General features: G+C 36.8%; 1 protein-coding gene across 1 annotated transcript in view; it reads left to right on the top strand.

The window, feature by feature from the left end:
• Window positions 1–20,971, top strand: part of LOC136836320 (voltage-dependent L-type calcium channel subunit beta-2-like) — a 343,842-nt gene that overhangs the window by 23,484 nt on the left and 299,387 nt on the right. The window lies entirely within an intron of this gene.

The following is a 20,971-nucleotide window of genomic DNA, read 5'->3' as shown; positions in this document are numbered from 1 at the left end:
TATATATATATATATATATATTTATATTTTTATATAAATATAAATATATATACATACATATGTATATATATATATATATATATATATATATATATATATATATATATATATATATATATATGTGTGTGTGTGTGTGTGTGTGTATATATATATATATATATATATATATATATATATATATATATATATATATATATATATATATATATAGTATATATACATATATAATCATATATATATATATATATATATATATATATATGATTATTTATTTATTTGTTTATTTATATGCAGGTATGTATGTATAATGTTTCATATGTTTTTTGTTTCTCGACTACTTTATTCAAAATAAACATCTGTTACTGCTGCCTGTCTTCGTTGGGTGAGTCGGTAGAGCTGTGGACTGGCACTCACTAGGCCGGAGTTCGATTCCCCGGCCGGCTGATGAAGAGTTAGGGGAATTTATTTCTGGTGATAGAAATTCATTTCTCGCTATAATTTGGTTCGGATTCCACAATAAGCTGTAGGCCCCGTTGCTAAGCAACCAATTGGTTCTTAGCCACGTAAAATAAGCTGTTCAATTGAATGCTGACTTGCAATGTCACTTAGAAAAGTGCAACGCAAATTAAAAACAATGATCAGTCAGATTTTTTTACATTTTGAAAAGTTCAGTTCCTCTAAAGCCTCGAAAGTAACTGTTGCATTGAAGGTTCTTTCATATAGATAAAAGCGTTTTTATTTTTATAAATCTTATCTCTGTTTGGGCCTTATAAATACAATTTTGCTTTTGTGTACATTTATATGTACAAATATATGTTTTTATGAATTTGTGTATTCACTTTTAATTCCGTTCGTATATTACACAATCAGTTTTTTTAACCATGTCATTTGCAAACATCGTAGTTTCCTGGACGATAACTATCATTTTCCACACTTTTTTATGCATTGTGTATTTCAACTGGACTAAGAATGCTACCAAACATCTTTTCTATTCTGAAGGATCATCTAGCTGTTGCATACATAGCTTCAAGTTCAAGTTGTTTACATACATATGTTATACATACACACATACATACAAATAATGAGTACATGGATATGCACGATTGCTTATGAGAAAAAAATGTGAAAAGCGTCAACTTATTCTGGATTCAAGCGAAGATGAGTTTAATTTCAAAGAATACTACCTTGTAATAAGGTCATTAGCTTCTACAAGTGACACCACTCTTGCACCTCGAACCTTCTCTTCGTCTCTTGGTCTTGATCCTTGCGTAAACGAAAGAAAACAAAGCCTTAACAAGGATAAATCACTATGGTCGGGGAAGAATATGTCTTCATTTAGAACAGCCTTGTTGTTTTCATCATGGCAAATTACATTTGCATATTCTTAAATATTATGCCTAAGTATTATACTTGAGGCAATAGCTTCGTAGAGAGTTTGTAAATATCGATGACCTTTCAAAGTATCTGCGATAACAACCATCATCTCTCGAGCAGCAACTGGCATCCCTCTTTTCCATTCGAAGACATATCTAAAACTGTCTTCAATCTCCTTTATGAAATCGTCTCTCATTTGTCAAACATGACAGTTCTTCGCCTTTTATTATTTCTTATTCATCTTACTCCCTCGAAATCGTCTTTCATTTGTCAATTCTTCTTCTTCTTCGTTTAACGTGCTTTTTCCCATTTTTCATATGGGGTAAGCACGATGCCTTCTTTTGAAGGACTTTGATTTGGCGTTGGGGTAGGCCGTAGCCTCAATCGGCCGTCCTGCCTGACATCGCTTAGACCCTGGTAGCACATGTGTATATGTATCTTACCAAATCCCCAGCTCCCTTTCTCCCAGCAGCGAGGAAACTTGAGCAGTTAGGCCGACAGTTCGTGACGTGTGAGGTGTCTGTTATGTTTTTTAGAAGATGTTGGAGTGGCTTTGTTTGTGTGTGTATTAGTCTGTAACATCCATTTGCTTTCAGCAAACCTATCTGTTGATTACATACATAGTCCCAGGGTGTCTACACGGATAGCAAAGTGTCCGCCTCTCTGATCGGTCGGCTGCGGATTTGAATCCTCGCCACAGACTTCTATGAAGTCCGAGGCTGCTGCTCTACCGAGCCATCGAGGCTCGTCTTTCATTTGTCAGTGCCTTTTATTATTTCTTACTCATCTCATTCCCTCTATTGTTTATTTGAATTGTTTACCTAGAAATGTAGGCCTCATCTATGTTTATATCTCTTTAGAAAACGTTTCCGTAATCAACTCATCTTTAATAGCCTAGACCAGTCTCATCTATACGATCTCCCGTATATCACTCGTGTTTTTTTTTTTTTACTCCGTCTCGGAAATCAGTCGGATTTTCAGTCACTTTAGAAATGTCCTACCAGCCAAGCTATGTGATGCTATGGTTTTCTGAGTCTTCGACTTATTCTCCTACTTTCACTTTAATTAACAATTAAAGCTAATGAACGAAGCAGATGCAAAGTTGGTGTTGATGAAGCCATGTCACGTGAACAGGCAGTAAACGGTGGGGTGCAGCAGCAGAATGTGTCACCCTTTTCATCTGCTTCGCAATGGAAAAGATTTTTGCAGATGAAAGAAAAGATGGGACCTACAATAAATGTTGTAAAACTAGAGGTAATAAGGACATAGTATCCAGAACGGGATGAAATAACAATAGACAGAGAAAGAATTTCAAAATTTTGGAACAGTTAAATCCAGTTTCAAAACTTGTGAGTTGGAATTTAGTGCAAGACTGAAAGAGTCGAGACAAATAACCAACCGGCAAGCTGAAAAAAGATTTGGACATCAAATAGACTGAAATTAAATTCAAACGTAAGATTGTACATTAGTATAGTCCTATCTCTTTCACTATACGGCCATGAATCATGGTATGACAATGATACTATATCTAAAATCTTCCGTCGATTTCAGGATAAAACTTCAATGAAAATATTAGGAATAGATGGCAGGATAGGGTAAGGCTTCATTCCACAGGAAAAATGACAGTTCTGTATGTAGGTGATTCAATGATGAAGGTAAATGGAGACAGTTTGACAATGTCCTTCACACCTCCTTAGGAGAATAGTGAATGGCTGTATTAGCTGGGATTTTGTATGCACCACAAGAGTTGGAAGACCAAGTCCTACTTAGATGAAACTATTAGAGATGACAGATAAATTACAAGAAAGAAATTAGTGGCAGAATTTCAGAGGCCCCTTGCGTTATACAACGTTACAAGTTAAATTTATAGTCAGGGTGAAGCAATTTAGTTATATTGTGTTGAAATCTACAGGGACTATGTTAGCCTAACAAGGGAATTGGACATTTGTTAGTCAGTCAACTTAGGTGAGTCGCAGCTAGAGTGGAAAGAGGCATGCAAAAGCAAGCTGATCCCAACATACTTTAATAATTTGAAAGGTAGTAACTTTTTATAGTCTCCCGTTTTATGGGGAAAATAAATATAGATGAAAAATATGTATACAAGTATATTTTGTATATGTATTATTTGGAAGGGTTAGGAAGGAAAAAGAGAGGGGCAATAGGTTAGTAGGCATGGAAGAGGTATTGGAAAAGGAAGGATCTTAATGTCCGTGGCTTTACTATGGTACTTGGCGGTGCAATTTGCGCAAGGAGTTTGAAGTGCAGCTGATGTCCTGTCTATGTAGGTGTAGAAAGCAGCTAATGTTGTAGGAGTTTTCAGCAGTTAATTTTTGAAAGTGGCAATATATATATATATTTATATATATATATATATATATATATATATATATATATATATATATATATATATATATATATATATATATATACACATACATACATACATACATACATACGTACATACATACATACATACATACATACATACATACATACATACATACATACATACATACATACATACAGTACATATATATAAGGGTTAAAGATATGTGAGTGAAAGAAAACGAACCCTGAGTGGGATTTGTAGAGGCCGATATTGGCAGATGATTCTCTGCTAGACGGTGACATTGAAAAAAGCTGAAAGTCAGCTGCAAGAGTTTAGAAGTGATTACAAAGGGAAAAATGTTTAGCATAAATGTTAACGAGAATAATGTTTCAAGGGTATCTGAAAGCCTACGCTGAAGTATAGGCTTCTTAACGTTTTTGTGAACACTAAAAAATCATGCCAATCACTGCCACCAGATTTGTACTGATCAGGACACCAGTTTGACATCAGACAGCGTGGTAGAGTAAGCTCCTATGGCAGTAATGGCCTAGGTTTTTAAAACAATTGGTGTGATTAAAACACTTAGTGAAAAGTAAAACAAAGTTTATTCACAACACAGAAAATTATGATATTAACTTTGGTCGATTATAACTCATCGCTGGAGTTTGGCAAGGGTATTTTTCTTAGAACGGTTTTTCACTTGCAGCTAATGCTGAAATACGTACCTTTGACATGAAACGCTGTATTGTCTTTTTTGCCTGAGTCGACTGAGGAATGGATGTCAGGTATTTTTTGTCTTCTGTTTGTCTGCTCTCCACTTTTTCGCTCCTTGGTTGATATATAAATAGATAAATAATATACATACATATATATATGTGTGTGTGTGTGTGTGTGTACGTGTATATATATATATATATATATATATATATATATATATATATATATATATATATATATATATATATATTTACGGGGTGTGATCATAAAGTATCAGGACTGTTTTGCTATAGTAAAGGAGCTAAAATACACAGAATGAGGCCACTTGGCACAGATTGACCTTGACCCCGAATGTGCATGATCACTAAGTTTTTAGCATCCTAGCTCACTTCCGCTCTTTACAGCAGTGCTTGGGAGGAATGTGTGTAGTGTGTGGTCGTCTTGTTGACTATGATGGAGAAAGTTGAGCAGAGAATCTGCATCAAGTTTTGCCCAAAGTTTGGCGATACCTGCCCACACACTTACACAAAGTTGCAAAAAGTGTATTGGGTGGTTTTTAGACATCGTTTTCTTCGACTACAAGGGAATTGTTCATCGTGAGTGTGCTCCACCTGGTCAGGCAGTAAACAAGGAGTACTACTGTGATATGTTGCGGCATTTGCCGGATGCTATTCGTCGGAAAAGGCCAGAATTACATGCGTCTGGTGACTGGCAATTGCACCATGGCAACGCACTTGCCCATTCAGCGCAGCTTGTGCCGCAGTTTTTGGCCAAGCACAACATCCCCCAGGTCTGACAGCCACCGTCTTCCCCTTGTGACTTTTTCCTCTTTCCAAAAATCAAATCCCACTTGAAAGGAAGAAGATTTCAGGACATCGAGGAGATCCAAGTGAATGCAAAGAGGCAGCTGCTGGTTATCCCAGAAAAAGAGTTCAAGGAATGCTTCCATCAATGGAAGCATCTCGGCATAAAATGTGTGGCTTCCAAAAGGGACTACTTCGAAGGAAATTAAATGCTAAAATGGTATGTGTCGTAGTTTTCTTTTTATAGCACCAGTCTTGATACTTTATTATCACACCTCATATATAATATATAATTGCTCTCAGATCTCGATGTTTCTGGTATATTCCTGCATTACCTCAAGTCAACTCCTGGTCAACTCAACTAGTCCAGACATAAGAATACACAGCTTACGCAAAACCTCGAATAAAATTGTAACTAACATGCTCTAAATATAAATAAAGATAAAAAAATTTCACTAATATTTCCTCAACAATTGTTTCTTCAAATTAAACTTAAGTGTAAAATTGATATATATCAACATAAGAAAGGATTAGATCATTTATCTATTCTCCAAACTGCAATAGGGGAAGGTGCAAGGGGAACAATACAACAGCAAAAATTAAAATTTCATAGTTTATATTTTGACGACGTGTACGGTACGTGTATCTGGGAATAAATGATGGTGTGGGTTGAGGAAGAGCTGAATCACAGTTGAGGAGCAGCAAGAGAGCCAGCAGTGGGAACAAAAGATTGGGAGGCTGAGGATGTGTGAAAGGATTATAAGGATTATTATTCCTCACACCGTTGGGCTGTGGAACAGCCTCCCTGAGGATGCCGTCCAAATGGAACTTCAGAAGTTCAAGCAAAGGTGCAATGCATTACTACCCTAATACAATTCTCCTTGTACTTTAATAATTCACTTACGTTTGTATTTACTTACTTGCTAATCTGTTCATTTATCTGTTTATCTAATAACTGATCTCCTATTTCGGTCTTTCCCATTCTCTTCTATTCTTTCGAATGAACACCATAATATTCTTTGGAAGCTTGAATTTCAAGTCCATGGCGCCTGTGGGCTTCGTCCATATGGATCCGGGCCATCATCTGAATAATAATAATAATAATAATAATAATAATAATAATAATAATAATAATAATAATAATAATAAGCCGCTCTCCTTTATGGAGGTGAAGTGAATATACTGAATGTTAAAGATGGAAATAAAGATGAAGTCTCGAGATAAACTGTTTAGCATATGTAGAGGGAGGAGGATTTAAAGAGTTGGAAATGTGAAAATACTGAATTGGTAAAACGTTAAACATTAGTGAAAGGTGGATTAAAGTGCTTCGAGGTGGTTTAATCATGTAGAAAGAATGGACGACGATAGGATACTAAAATAAGTTTAATTCACAGCGTAGGAAGGAAGGAGGAGCAGAAGACTGAGATGAAATGGTGTAGAGGTGACAGGAGGAACATTAACATCCGGGAAGAACGATCGAAGGCGCTACTGATGAGCACAGTTGTACAAAGTGGCTAATGTAGAGGTTTTTCTGCATAGTATTTTCATCTGAGATTCAACCGTTCAAGTACAAATGTCTTATTATCTGCCGTGTTCTTTTTTTACTGGCGCCATCCCTGTTAAGGGATATGGCTTCAAGTCGAATAAGTAATATATATATATATATATATATATATATATATATATATATATATATATATATATATATATATATATATATATATATATATATATATACACATATATATATATATATATATTATATATATAATATCATATATATATAAATATATATATACAGTATATGTATTTATAGTTTATATGTACATAAATATTGATATATGTGTGTGTGTGTGTGTTAAAATTTAAGCGCGTGTTTTTTGTAGTGTTGCAACATGACACCTTGGCTTATTTGGCGTACAGCCAACCAAAACTATGTAACATGTATTCGTTGTTTTCAAACCTCCCGTTTTATATTACTTTCTGTAAAAGTCAATATTATAAATGCGACTTCAGTTAAAACGTCAATGATAGCTGTTTAAGTTTTTGTAATTGTGGAGTTCGGAAATGAGAGAGAGAGAGAGAGAGAGAGAGAGAGAGAGAGAGAGAGAGAGAGAGAGAGAGAGAGAGACACCTTAATTTTTGGGCAACGGGATGAAATATGAAAAATCCTAGAATGGTCGTAAGCTGCATCAGTTATGTCATTTAGCGAATTATTAAGCAAGTTGAGGGTATTATTACTCAGACATTTTGGAATTGCAAAACACGAAATTGCACAAATGTCTGCTGTAAACTTTTCTTTTTGATAGACATATCTCACTAAAGAACAAAAGGTCAGTTGTTGTTGGCACAGAAGGGAAAGATAATCTATAGACAGACACGTATATATATATATATATATATATATATATATATATATATATATATATATATATATATATATATGTGTGTGTGTGTGTGTGTGTGTGTGTGTGTGTGTGTGTGTGTGTGTGTAGAGATATATATATACATACATACTATATATATATGTATGTATATGTGTATAAATATATTCAACAATGAGCACTTTCACCCAATAGAAAGTGGATGTATAAAAATAAACAGGCTTAGCAGTTGCTGCTACACCCAGCTTTGAACCCTTGAGTCATGGCCGAGCCGACTGGGCAAAACCAGATGCGGTTAATCCTCATGTGCAGGAACATCCATAAAAAGACTGTTGCTAATAATTGGCCCTCGTGGCCCCAGAAGCCCTGACTTCACCCTCTTCAGCGCTGGAGAAAGAGAGTCTGGTTGCAAAACAGAAACGTTAGAGGGATTTTATTGGAATATATATACCACTCCCCCGTTGCGTATGACGCCTCTTGTCCATTTTTTTCCCGTGTGTTTTTGTTGCCGTTTTTGAAGATTCATTCTAAATTCTAAAATGTTTTCAGCCACATGTAAGAATAATTGCGGCACCATATTTTTTTCTGCTTTTGAAGAAATGAAATAAGAGTTTTCTGTTCCGAAAGTTTTCTGTCTTTCATTATTTTACGGCTTTACGATGTTTCTTAGACATTTACACATGTCCCAGGGTTTTGCCATTTGGAATTTTTAAGTAAATACCTGCCGTGTCTTTCATAGTTAATTCTTTATTTCTTATCGTGATATTGATGATGTGTGCAAAATTTTCATACAAATGCGCATACATATACTATACAAACAAATATTCCTTTGACTAGCCACATCATTTTTGTTCTTTCATCTCTATTCATCACCATTTTTGTGAATCACCTCACCATCGCTCTTAACACTCCACTTAACGATACTGAATAGTCATGGAACTACACCAAATTTTTCTCTGCAAGTATTTACCATTGAAACCTCCTTTTTCCTTTATAGCATTTGTTAGATTTGTCACGTATTTTATTAATATACTGCAACAATTTTTCATTCAGTTTGTCTCTTATTTCCTTCGTATCCTTTTGTATGATGATTGCTGATACAGAATAGTCCACTTAGGAAATTTTGGCTGTCAAGCCGAGCAATGGGCTACTTTTGGTCAGTCAGCACATATCACAGTGAAAGGAGGGAGTCGGAGTGCCTGGAAAACAAGAGAAAGCGCTCCAGAAAATAAAGGAGACCAGGTATAAGGATCTACTGGTAGAACTGGGAGAATACTCCACAGAAAACTCAGTTACACCTAAAAAAATAGTTAGAGAGGTTGGAAAGCAAGATCGATCAAAGGTAGCAGGAATGAAAGTAAAGTAAAAATCTAAAATGTGGGTGCAGCTGAGGGCCGAAGGTCCACTGAAAACACCTCAAGAATGCCTACAGTGCGCGACGTGAGGTGCAGTGATGGCACTATACCTGCCAAGTGGGAATGATGATTCTATTTGTCCCGCAACTACTCTTCAAATAACCTTCCTTTTCCTCCCACCAGTGATTATTGTCACTTCTTCTTCTTAGCCTTTTATACTCACAAACTCTTCTTACTGATTCTGTGACAAACCCTCAGATTGCACAAATCCACATTTACAGTATTCCTTCCATTTCATTGCCTGTGCCTTTATCCCATTTTTTGACCCGTCTTTTCCAAATGGTTATCAAAACACTCTTCTCTTTTAATCATTCTTACCCCCTTCTTCAACCATGAACTCCAGAATGTTTATCTTGTCCCATATTTCTCACCATCACATCTATCAACTTAATCTTCCGTCTAGTCTGTACTAACATATAATGTAACGAACGCTTCCCCACTATTTTCTCTTTCCTAAGTCCTGTTGAAAGAATACATGTCCAATTATCATATCACCTTCCAAACACATTTGAACCAGGTTATCTCCTCCCTCATTCACCTGATAACCTATTAACTATATCCCAAATTTCTTTTAAAATCACATAGTTCATCCGCCGCTTCTCATACACAAAACCTGGCCAGATGATCCCAATAACTCTCACTTTCACTTCCAACCTTTGTTTTTATTTTGTTACTGAATGCACTTTTTATCAAAACTTTTCTGCTACTACACGCAGTTTTATCAAAACATTCCTTAGACTAAATCATTGTTTTTTAACCCATGCCCACAGTTACCTTGAAAGTGCTACATCTTCATAGCTCTGTATTCCTTAGCCACTTCAGTCACTGGATGTATATATGACTATTAGTAAGATATGCAAGAAAAGGAACATGCTTGCAAGTAAAACATTCAGAAAATCATGTTAAGATTGAATTCGTGCTCTACCACCTTGACATGTAAGCAGGAAGGTAGTTCTAGAATTAAACCGCCTGTCTTTACTTGCCATAACCAGCCTCTACGACTCTCTTCTTCTCTGGATGCGGTTATCTTTGAATGTGCAAAACAAGCGCATTGCGTCTCCTAAAAGAGAGAAGTTTTCCCCTACTAACAACGGGAGACGGTGGTTGGGGATACTGTGGGGGCGTTCGCTTCCTTTTACTCATTTTAATCTGATTCACACAGAAGAACAGTCGGGATTCGTTATATCAGTGCAACGAGTGTTAATTGTCTCTATTGAAAGTAGTGGTTGGGATAAATGATAATGATGTCTGAATTTTATTATTATTTTATTATTATTATTATTATTATTATTATTATTATTATTATTATTTAATTACAAACAAACAAGCTCCCTGTTAGAAAGACATAATAGATGTCATCTTAACCGATAGTCAGTTGCTGTAGGTAATATATTTTGTTCCCCAAGGCAACAACTCTACAGTATTTACTTTGTGAATATTATTATTAGTAGGTTTTAGAATATATTTCCAGTCTAGTTTCCAAACGTAGCAAGGAGTATTGCTGCAAGAGAAAACCTTATTTAACTCATATATTAATGACACAAGAGAGTGTGTTAATTTCATTAAAGAAGTGAACCTCTGCGGATTAGGCTAGTTCTAGAGATCTTTTGCGTCTTTGTATTTAATTTTTTTATTTGCAGCTATCTGTGGGTGGCAGCTTTTGAAAATGTATTTCGAAACTCACTGATCTGAGAGAGTAGTAAGAACGCAGTTAATTGTGAACAGCTACATTAGTTGTGTTCTTAGTGGCTTTCGTTATGTATATGGAAATGTGTAGAAGAACGTAGAGTTCAATGCAGATTTCATTGGCTAAGTCTGCCTTCATGTCAGAAATAAAAGAGGTTATTGCAAACAAGAGTAATCAGCTGAAGAGACAGCAGTAAGTGAGCGTACATCAACATCATCACAAGACACTCTTTTTTACGTCAAAATTGCCGTGAAGGCTTAGACATGAAATGAACTCTCTTCACTCTCCTCTGTCCTGTGCACTTTCTGCACGAATCCCTGTCCTCTTTTTCCGTTATTTCCTGGACCTTCCAATAGGCCTTTGTGAACGTATATGTATACTTGTATGTTAAATTGTTCACAAGTGCGCTATGTATTATTTTGGCTTCTTTGTTTAGTTAGTAAAGATTTCTGTCTTTCATTCAGTCAACCAGAAATGTGATATGCCAACACAAATCACCCCTGTTAACTTGTGTTATGTTTAAGTGAAGGACGGTGATACCATTACACTACTAGATCATAACACACTCATTTGGCTGACTTGAATTTGTCATGCTGACGTCACTCTCCCTCTTCGCTATAGACCAAAGAGGTTGGAAGCTCCTACACTGTTCATACTAGACATAATGAAAAGCACCCAGGTTTTCTAAGGCACAACAGATTAATTCCGTATTTTGTGTTTCGCAGTTGTAATTCTTGATTGCTGTGATTTACCTGTCATAAGCTGTTGGTATTTTCCGTTGCTTGAAGTTTTGTTATACAATTTATTCAAGTAGGGATCTGCTTTTTTAAGCTGTCAAATTGTTCCCGATATTAAACTTTTCCTTTTCGCATACTTTTACTGTCCTGGGTATCTAATTGTTGACCTGCCTACCAAGTGTCCTTCACATCTGACTACCCAGTAATGTTAAAGCTTTTAAAAACTATAACTTTAATTTTTGTGAAGATGAATATTTCTCACTTCATATATTTCATCTGAGGATGATCTGGATTCAGCTTAAGTTGCGGATCCGAGATTCAAGGTCAGTGTAATACTCTCTTTCTAGAGAGAGAGAGAGTATTACACTGACCTTGAATCTGGGATCCGCAACTTAAGCTGCGAGCGCGCGCGCGTGTGCGAGTGAGAGAGAGAAAGAGAGTATTACACTGACCTTGAATCTCGGATCCGCAACTTAAGCTGAATCCAGACCATCCTCAGATGAAATATATGAAGTGAGAAATATTCATCTTCACAAAAATTAAAGTTATAGCGTGAGTGCTTACGCGCACGCGCGTGTGTATGTGTGTGTGAGAAAGAGAGAGAGTGTGTGTGTACATAATGAGAAGCAAATAAGTTAAGCAATACACTAATAACTCCACTGAACCAAGAACACCACAATGGATAACATACAGCGATGCGATGGAGTACTGCTTGGCCCTGTTTGACATCTGAAAGAAGGGAAGCAGCAGACTTACAGCACTTACAGTATAGTTCATCATAAAAGCAGTCATGATAGAAACTAAGAATCTACCGAAAAGAAAGACTGAGAGGAATGGAATGCGAATTATGAGGAGAGAAACAAGATGTGTTAAGAAATGTAGTGACTTTAGCAGAACGGATTCCTATTGGAACTTTGACCACTAACAGCGACCTTAACCTTGACTTTCCTCGACACACAGGCTTCATTACTAGACAGTACAAACTTGATGGCTAAGGGTACGTTTGTATTTGACCCATGACCTCTAAGTATACATACAGACACACACATATATATTTATATATAAAGACAAAATCCACGAAGGAAAGAGAAACAGTGGCGTGCTGCTAGGCCTTTCGATTTATGGTCCTTTACTTATTCTCCTAAGTAAAGGATTATAAGTCGAGAGGCCTAGCAGCACTCCATCGTTTCTTTTTCTTTTTCCTTTATTTATATATTCATCGTTTATTTTTATATATTCATCACGTTCCATATTTTCAAGATTCAGTTATATATATATATATATATATATATATATATATATATATATATATATATATATTATGTATGTTTGTGTGTCAAAGTACGTATGTACATATGTGTATGTATGTATGTACATAGCCACAATAGATAAAAATGAAAAACTTGATCGGAGCTAGTATTTCGTCTATCTGACTTCGTCAGACCCACGAGGAAATTATGGGGACAGATGCATCGTTTTATACAGAATAAGAGAGCACCCTATGTGGTCAGTTTCTTGATGACCTCATATAAGTTGCGTTTAATAAAAGAGAATAATAGAGGATCGATGCAAAGCAGACCAGCGCATATATATGAATGCCACAGTGAATGTAACGGGTTTGCCGAGGTGCTGCTGCATATTCTACGTAAGTTTGGGAAGCTGGTGACATCATGGAAATTTTCTGAGCAAGGTTTCCATTTCCGATTTAGAGGCGGAAGTAGAGAACTCAGCTTAAAATTTAATGCACAATGGTTTATATATATATATATATATATATATATATATATATATATATATATATATATATATATATATATATATATATATATATATATATATATATATATATATAATAATTATATATATATATATATATATATATATATATATATATATATATATATAAACTTTATCACATACACAATTGTTCTGTGCAAGAATTACTAAAGGAACTCATTAGTAGAATTTTCATTTTAACTGGATGGTATCTAACTTCTTCTGAATAAAAACTCCATTAGATACCATCCAGTTTGAATGAGGTCCTTTTAGTAATATATATATATATATATATATATATATATATATATATATATATATATATATATATATATATATATATATATATTACCAGCTTGCAGCATCACATATTCTACAACATGCATAATTTTCACCTTATATATTTGTAGTCACTACAGTCAGTTTGCGCTCTGGATTATTCAGTACATCCCCAAAATCCTCCACAGTGCTTTTCTATCAATTCTGTCACAAAATTCATCTAGTTTTGTTCATCCTATTCATTCAAAACACCCTCAGCTTTGTTTGAAACTACAATGTTCTTCCATCAATCCCTCTGTAATCCATCTTACTTTGTCAATCAGAATCCTGAGATCCCCCTTCCCTATTATCCATTTCAGGGACCGCGAGTCATCGTTTTTCTCAAATATCTTTCGAACTAATTATTTGATGGAAATAGTACTTTGACAGTGTACAAAACATTTCCCGCTAATTTTTGGTAATATAATGCATTGCCAAATGGTTTTAGTTAAGGCGTTTAATCTTGACTTGCATGGTGTTGCCAAGCATCGCCAAACTATGCATTCAAACGTCCTTTATCCCTATCCCTCCCTCAACTCACTTTCCTGGCCTCCCATCTCCGCCCCCCTCCTTTCCTGTCTATGGGGGATAGCGGACGTTCGATTGCGTAGATTAATCCTGCTGACCCATGTGACCTTGCCTTTGAAAGTCAAGAGTAAACTCCTCAACTTACACCATTTAACAATGCACTATATTTTACCAAAAATTAGCAGGAGGTGTCTTGTACACTGTCAAAGCACCATTTCGATCAAATAATTAGTTTGAAAGATATTTGAGAAAAACGATGGCTCGCGGTCTCTGGAATGGATAGTAGTACACTAAGTAATGTTAAACCCTATAATTCTTACAGTCACCTGTATTACCTTTATATTTTTACGGTGGAACAATTATTCCATTCATCCATTGATCTAGACATACCTTCTAAACCTGGTCAGTCACTCAGTCACAATATCAGCATAATACAGCGGCATGTCACTTGTAATCCCATCAACACCTAATGTCTATTCATAATCTAATGCTTAATTGCTCTCCTTGCATCTTGAACAGTCACATCAACTCTCATTCTCAAACTCACGTAATTCCTATCACAATTGCATCACTCAGCTCCTCCTGTCTTCTGTATATAACATTAAGCAAGCTTTCAAAATACTTATTCCATCGACCTAGAAACGCATTCGCTTCACACCCATACACGCTTGCAGATTTCTGAGGCTGGGGCATTGTCTAGAAATAGGTTACAACTGCCTAAGGCTGCACCTCCCCCTGACCTCTGGGTCAAATGTAACCCTTTTATATCCAAAGAAACAAAATTTATTTCGCCCTCAGAGTATTCCCAGAACATGGCACACATTCTTAATTTATTCACTCTCTTCTTGCAGTGAATTCTAGGGGAGGTCCTCACACGTGGATTTTCACATTCCTTTGGACTCCCTCGCTTCGCATAACCTTACCTAGAAAGTGGCTATATCTTAATTATGAGAAAAACAAGGCACCAGATTGTGATTTAGGTTGAACCAGATAGCAATTGCTTCAAAATAACAGTAAGTCTCTCTGCCTTACAGTTTACGAAACAGGCGGAATAAGAGAAAGTAAAAGGAAATTATGCAATAAGCTAATACCAAAGTAAAACGGAATATACAGTATTATGAAGTTGGAAAAACAATAACATGATCTGAATTATTGACAACCATAGAAATGAATGCTTATACAAATGGAAATTTATCTTATCAACATAGAAAATCAAAGCCAAAACTTTTACGGGGTGCTTAATACACAGACACCACACATGCAATAACAAAAAGAGAGAAAGAAAGAGAAAGTACAGAACATTTTCTCAGGAATATAGAAATATCAAATGTCTGGAATATTGAAATTAGCCTAGGCAGGCACACTCACGTCTTCAGACACTCATAATTATGTAACAACTTGCGAACTCCTGTTTCAAGAACTGTCATCTTGCGATAATAACCCCCTGGCCTATTTAATCAACTGATAACAAACGATTTACTTTCAACATTGTACCTTTATATTTATGTTTTAAATAACATCTGTTTTCAGTTCCACACCAATAATAGTAATTTGGCGGCGTCAGATATTTCTGTACGACACAGTAATATCCAGTTTAACACAAAACTGTGGTAGTTTAATAAAGTTGGACACAATAGCTTTTAATTTAACACAAAAACGCTTTGTATAAACAAGAATACTATTATGGAAATAATGCTGGATACGAACTGATAATGAATATCTTTTTATCATTTAACCCTCGAGTAACATACCATAATTTTTTTCTCTTTATAACAAGAGCTTTTATTCCAAAACTTTTAGAGTTCTTCTAGAGAAACTAGATTCTTCTTCCCAATTCAAGATCGACTCACTTGCATTCCATTTTCTTTCACACTTGCCCCCACTGGGCCTTATGATAACAATTTTACTATTGGATGCGATGCACAGCTGACTGGAGAGCTGTTAATCAGCTCAGTGGTCTGGTAAAACTAAGGTTGACTTAACTTTTTTGACGGGGGTGCAGCTCCACTTCCCGTGTGTGCCTGGTGTTCCGCGGTCTTTTCCCGTAGAGTCTTATGATCTATTCACTGCTGGCAATTCAAAGGTCGGTGAGGCTTTGGCGATTTCACTGTGAGCTTATATGCGGCACACCACTGCCTGCAGTTCTGACGACTCGTAAGAGGCCTGTCAATTTTGCCTAATTACCTCGTAGTCTCTGCAGTTTTAGGCTATACGTGCCCATCGTAGTGGCTGTTTTTTGACTGACGGCACTCTAACAACTACTTGCTCTGTATGACTACATGGGGGCACTCTAGAGAAAGACGTAAACAGGTTAGTTGTGATAATGGTCAAGTGTGCGTGCATGAATGCGTGTAAAATGTGTGCCTGCGTTTATCTGAGCAAGTCGATATATGTTTTACAGCACTGGTAAAGTAACTAGATTAAAGGATGATAGTCCATAGAAAATAAATTCATCTAAGAGCTATCTGCAAAAGGAGTAGAGGTTATGACAGATACGGAATTTGTGAGTGGATATAAGAACAAGACGTCTGCATTTAATGATTTTAACACCTCGTTATATGGTGTTAGTAACAGAAGCCTCATACTTTCAAAATGTTCCGTTTTCTCTATGCTTAGAGAAAATGGAATTGTAGATTTAGAAAAATTATGTATTTTGTCATTTTTCCCGGGACGACGTTTGTGCTTCCAGCCAAGACGCACACATTGAAAAAAAACATGAAGATACTCTGTATGATAATTTTACTTTTCTTTCTCCTTATTTGATCTTTTTGTATACTTTGAAACATCAGCTGGATCAGAATAAAACTTAAGATAACCTTTTAAAAGGTTTTAAGCCAATTTTCTTTGCATTATATAGGAGGCCTGATTAAAATCTTATTCACTCGGCAAAATATCACCCCCTCGATTAGGTGAACATCCTCAACTGCATGAAATAGTCTTTGGAGTTGTAGTTAAATAGCTATATGAGTCGTGACTCATTCTCTTTAGCTTCTTTATCTCTCATGCTTAGGCTAGATAAAGGCTTATTGTCGATCCATCGACCTTTGTGTCGACAAAATCTTCTGCAGGGATTTTGCTGACAAAACCTCCTATCTAGTCAGTTTAGAGATCAGTAGAAACAGCAAAAGGGACGCAGTGGGTTACGTGGCGAGAAATGAGTGACGTGGAGAATTTAAGTGATGGTTCTGATTTGAAATGGTGTTGCTATTTCTTTTGTTACGTGTCTTTTATTGTCGAGGAATACACTGCACATGCACTTTTGATTAGTTAGAATTCTGGAACTAAGAAATTTGCTTACAGTAACGCAGTTAAAAACTTGAAATTTCTGAAAAGGACAGCCTTTGGCAAAGCCAAAGCGCCCTCCATTTACTCATCTTCTAGTATTGTAAAAGTTAGATGTGTCTTTTGTGTCTTTCCCTGGCGGCCACCTGCTAGATTGACAACGAGACTTAAGGTCATCCGATTTAATCGAAGCCCATCTCAGCTTTTGTGCTGAATTGAAACGTGCTGCGAAGTAGCACAGCACTGGTGAGCCCGATAGGCAAAATTCTAGGCTCGATTGAATAGTGATATCAGTGAAATTGTAGCAGACTTAGGTAATTTTTGAGCCTTGATTCAGCTCCACGTGTTCCAGAATTCGTCCTTTGTTTCTTGTTCAGTGTTCTTGATTGTAAGCCCAGCTATAGTTTGAATTAACATAAAACCATAGTAAATTTGCATATCATTTTTCCTATTAACATAGTATTATATAGCTTGGGTGTGTTTTTTGTGCTGAAGTTTATCTTTGTAATAAAATTAGAAAACGTACTCATATTTGGTGTAACTACCACCCCGTAGTGCTGGTTCGAAGCCATAGTCAGTGAAATTCGTATCCTTGCCCAGAATAACAGGCATGAACCAGTATAAAAATCTAGAAAAATTCTTGTCATTTTCTGGAACACGTGGGAGCTGATGATTTTACTCGTTGCAGCCAGATTAGCCAAGTATCTAAGCCAACCCTTTAATTTAGTAAAGTAACGATCTGGGGAGATAGTAAAGTAGCTATTGCATGGGTGGGTAGCAAAATTTAAAACAAGCAAACCTTCATAGCCAACAGGGCACAGGAAGCATCTTTTATTCTACAGGATTGTGGATTCGAATTGCAGTATGTTCCCATCAAGCAGAATCCTGCCGATGTGCTGTCCCGTGGGGCAGAAGCAACCTCACGAGCAATCATTGTGGGCAAGGGACCCAGCCATGTTACATAACCCAGGTCCCATAGCCACAATTGATGACTCCCAAGACGATACATCCTCGTCAATAGCAATGTCTGCAATACAAGAGTTGCAGAAGGAACTTCAGCCAGCACCTCCTGCTCTATTACTTCACTTTTGGGAGAGTATATCCAACTACAGCTCCCTTTACAATATGATGAACCATTTGTGTAAATTTCTGAAAATTAGAGATTATCCCTTAACCAAACTAACATGTATAGAACAATGCCATCGTTGGCCCACTTTGTGTAGATATTTGGAGAAAGATGGAGAAGCTTCTCTTGAAATAGTTAATTTTAGCAGACAATTAAATTTGGTTTTAATCAATAATGTAATATATTCTAGATATCATTTGCAAAATGTAGTACAATGAACAACTTGATCCTGTTGCCCCTAAGGGCAAACTTGTAACGTTGTATCTCAAACACATACACAGAATTCATCTTCACTTTGGCATCAATACAGTTGTCTCACTTTTCAGACAAGAGTGTTGGATGCCAGCGGTGAGAATGCTGGTTAATAGTGTCGTTAGTCAATGTTTAGAGTGTAAGCGGACGCTCAGAGCTCCATTGTCGCAGCCTCCTCAACCCCAGCTACCAAGCCCTCATGTGACTGACAATGCCGTTTCACAGTGTAGGACTTGACCAAACAGATCCTGTCAATATCCAGGAGGGTCAGGCATACATCCACCTAATTACGTGTCTCAGAACTTGTGCTGTCCAGCTAGATCTGGTGACGAACCTCAGTGCTGACGCCTTTATCCTGTGTCTTCATAGATTTGCTGCCTGTCATGGTGCCCCAGCCACAATTTACTCTAATAACCATGCAACCTTCAAGTCTGCAAGCAACTTGTTAGCCAACCTCTGCAATGAGGATGTGACTCAATTGTATTTGAGAGAAAGAGGGATACGATGGTATTTCCAAACTCCATGTTCACCTTGTAAGGGCAAAGTGTTTGAGAGACTAGCCGAGGTGATAAATTGTGATTTGGCAGTCTCACTCGTTAAAGCCTTGTTCAATGAGGAACAGGAAAGAACACTAATTAAAGAGGCAGTGTGTGTCATCAATAACCGCTCTCTTACTTATTGTGGTGACACCCTGAGGATGAGGTTCTTATTCCGTCACATCTACTATGAGGTAGGACCATTCAGTTGCTGCCTGTGATACCTTCACAATGAGTAAGATTCAAGCTGAATACTTCAAACAAGTTGACGCTGTACATGCCTTTCGGTTACGTTGGAGCATCAAGTACCTACAGGCTCTACGCCAACGTCATGACTTCAGCCCTGGTGAGACACCTTCACTCAGATGCGATGACATCGTCGTAGTAAAGAAGATCGACCGCCATCATAAAGTCTGACCTCTTCGAAGAATTATACAACTCTATCCCGGAGAGGATGATGTTTTTCAATCTGCGAAAGTCCTGTGTGAAGGTAAAGAATCTCTCGTGCCGATCGAGCACATTATCATGTTGGAAGTAAATGACAGACATGAAGACCATGACTGTGATACAGTGTCAAGTGACTTAAACGATACCGAACTCAAAAGTGTTGAAAGTGGTAATGACAGTAACATGCATGATAGTGAAAGTATGGCAGTTAATATTGACAGTCATGAGCTAATTGATAATGATTCAGAGATAGTGGGCGAAGCTAGTAGCAAAATACAGAGATACAGAGTATAGTGAATGTAGACAGAACTCAGGGTAGACCCAGAAGCAAAGCATCTCTAACCCAATGAGAGAAAATGGGACATTGGGTCCATGAGGGCAAACTATAGTATTGTATTAGAACATTTATTCCTTGAGGAGGAACGATATGGGACTATGAGAAGATCCAGGGACCCTTATAGTTAGAGTAGGATGTTTATTCTCTGTGCTACTGAAAGAGAGAGGAGCACCATTATGCTATTTGTTCACATTCTCAATGTTTTTAGCACTGTGTTATGTCACTGTGAGGCACGCAATAGTGTCCAGTACATGTTTGTGCTACGAGCCAGCTTCTACTGTGAGGCCTCCAGTCGCAGTTGGGCAGCAAGTCAGACCCATATGTTGTCTCCTCTTAGATGTCATGCTTGATATTCTTCCCTGGCTGTCAGATTCCTCCGGTCAGGAGGATGTTAACAAAACCTCCTATCTAGTCAGTTTAGAGATCAGTAGAAATAGCAAAAGAAATGCAATGAGTTACATGGCGAAAAATGAGTGACGTGGAGAATTTACGCAATGGTTCTGATTTGAAATGGTGTTGCTATTTCTTTTGTTACGTGTCTTTTACTGTTGAGGAATACACTGCACGTGCACTTTTGATTAGTTAGAATTCTGGAACTAAGAAATTTGCTTACAGTAACATTGTTAGAAACTTGAAATTTCTGAAAAGGACAAAAGTCTTTGGCAAAGCCAAAGCACCCTCCATTTACTCATCTTCTAGTATTGTAAAAGTTAGACGTGTTTTTTGTGTCTTTACTGGGCGGCCACCTGCTAGATTGACAACGAGACTTTAGGTAATCCGATTTAATCAAAGCCCATCTCAGCTTTTGTGCTGAATTGAAAGGTGCTGAGAAGTAGCACAGCATTGGTGAGCCCAATAGGCAAATTCTAGGCTCGATTAAATAGTGATATCAGTGAAATTGTAGCAGACTTAAGGTAATTTTT

The sequence above is a fragment of the Macrobrachium rosenbergii genome, chromosome 4, assembly GCF_040412425.1.
Source record: "Macrobrachium rosenbergii isolate ZJJX-2024 chromosome 4, ASM4041242v1, whole genome shotgun sequence".
Lineage (NCBI taxonomy): Eukaryota > Metazoa > Arthropoda > Malacostraca > Decapoda > Palaemonidae > Macrobrachium > Macrobrachium rosenbergii.
Note: the sequence above shows the minus strand (reverse complement) of the source record. Positions and strands in the feature narration are given on the sequence as shown.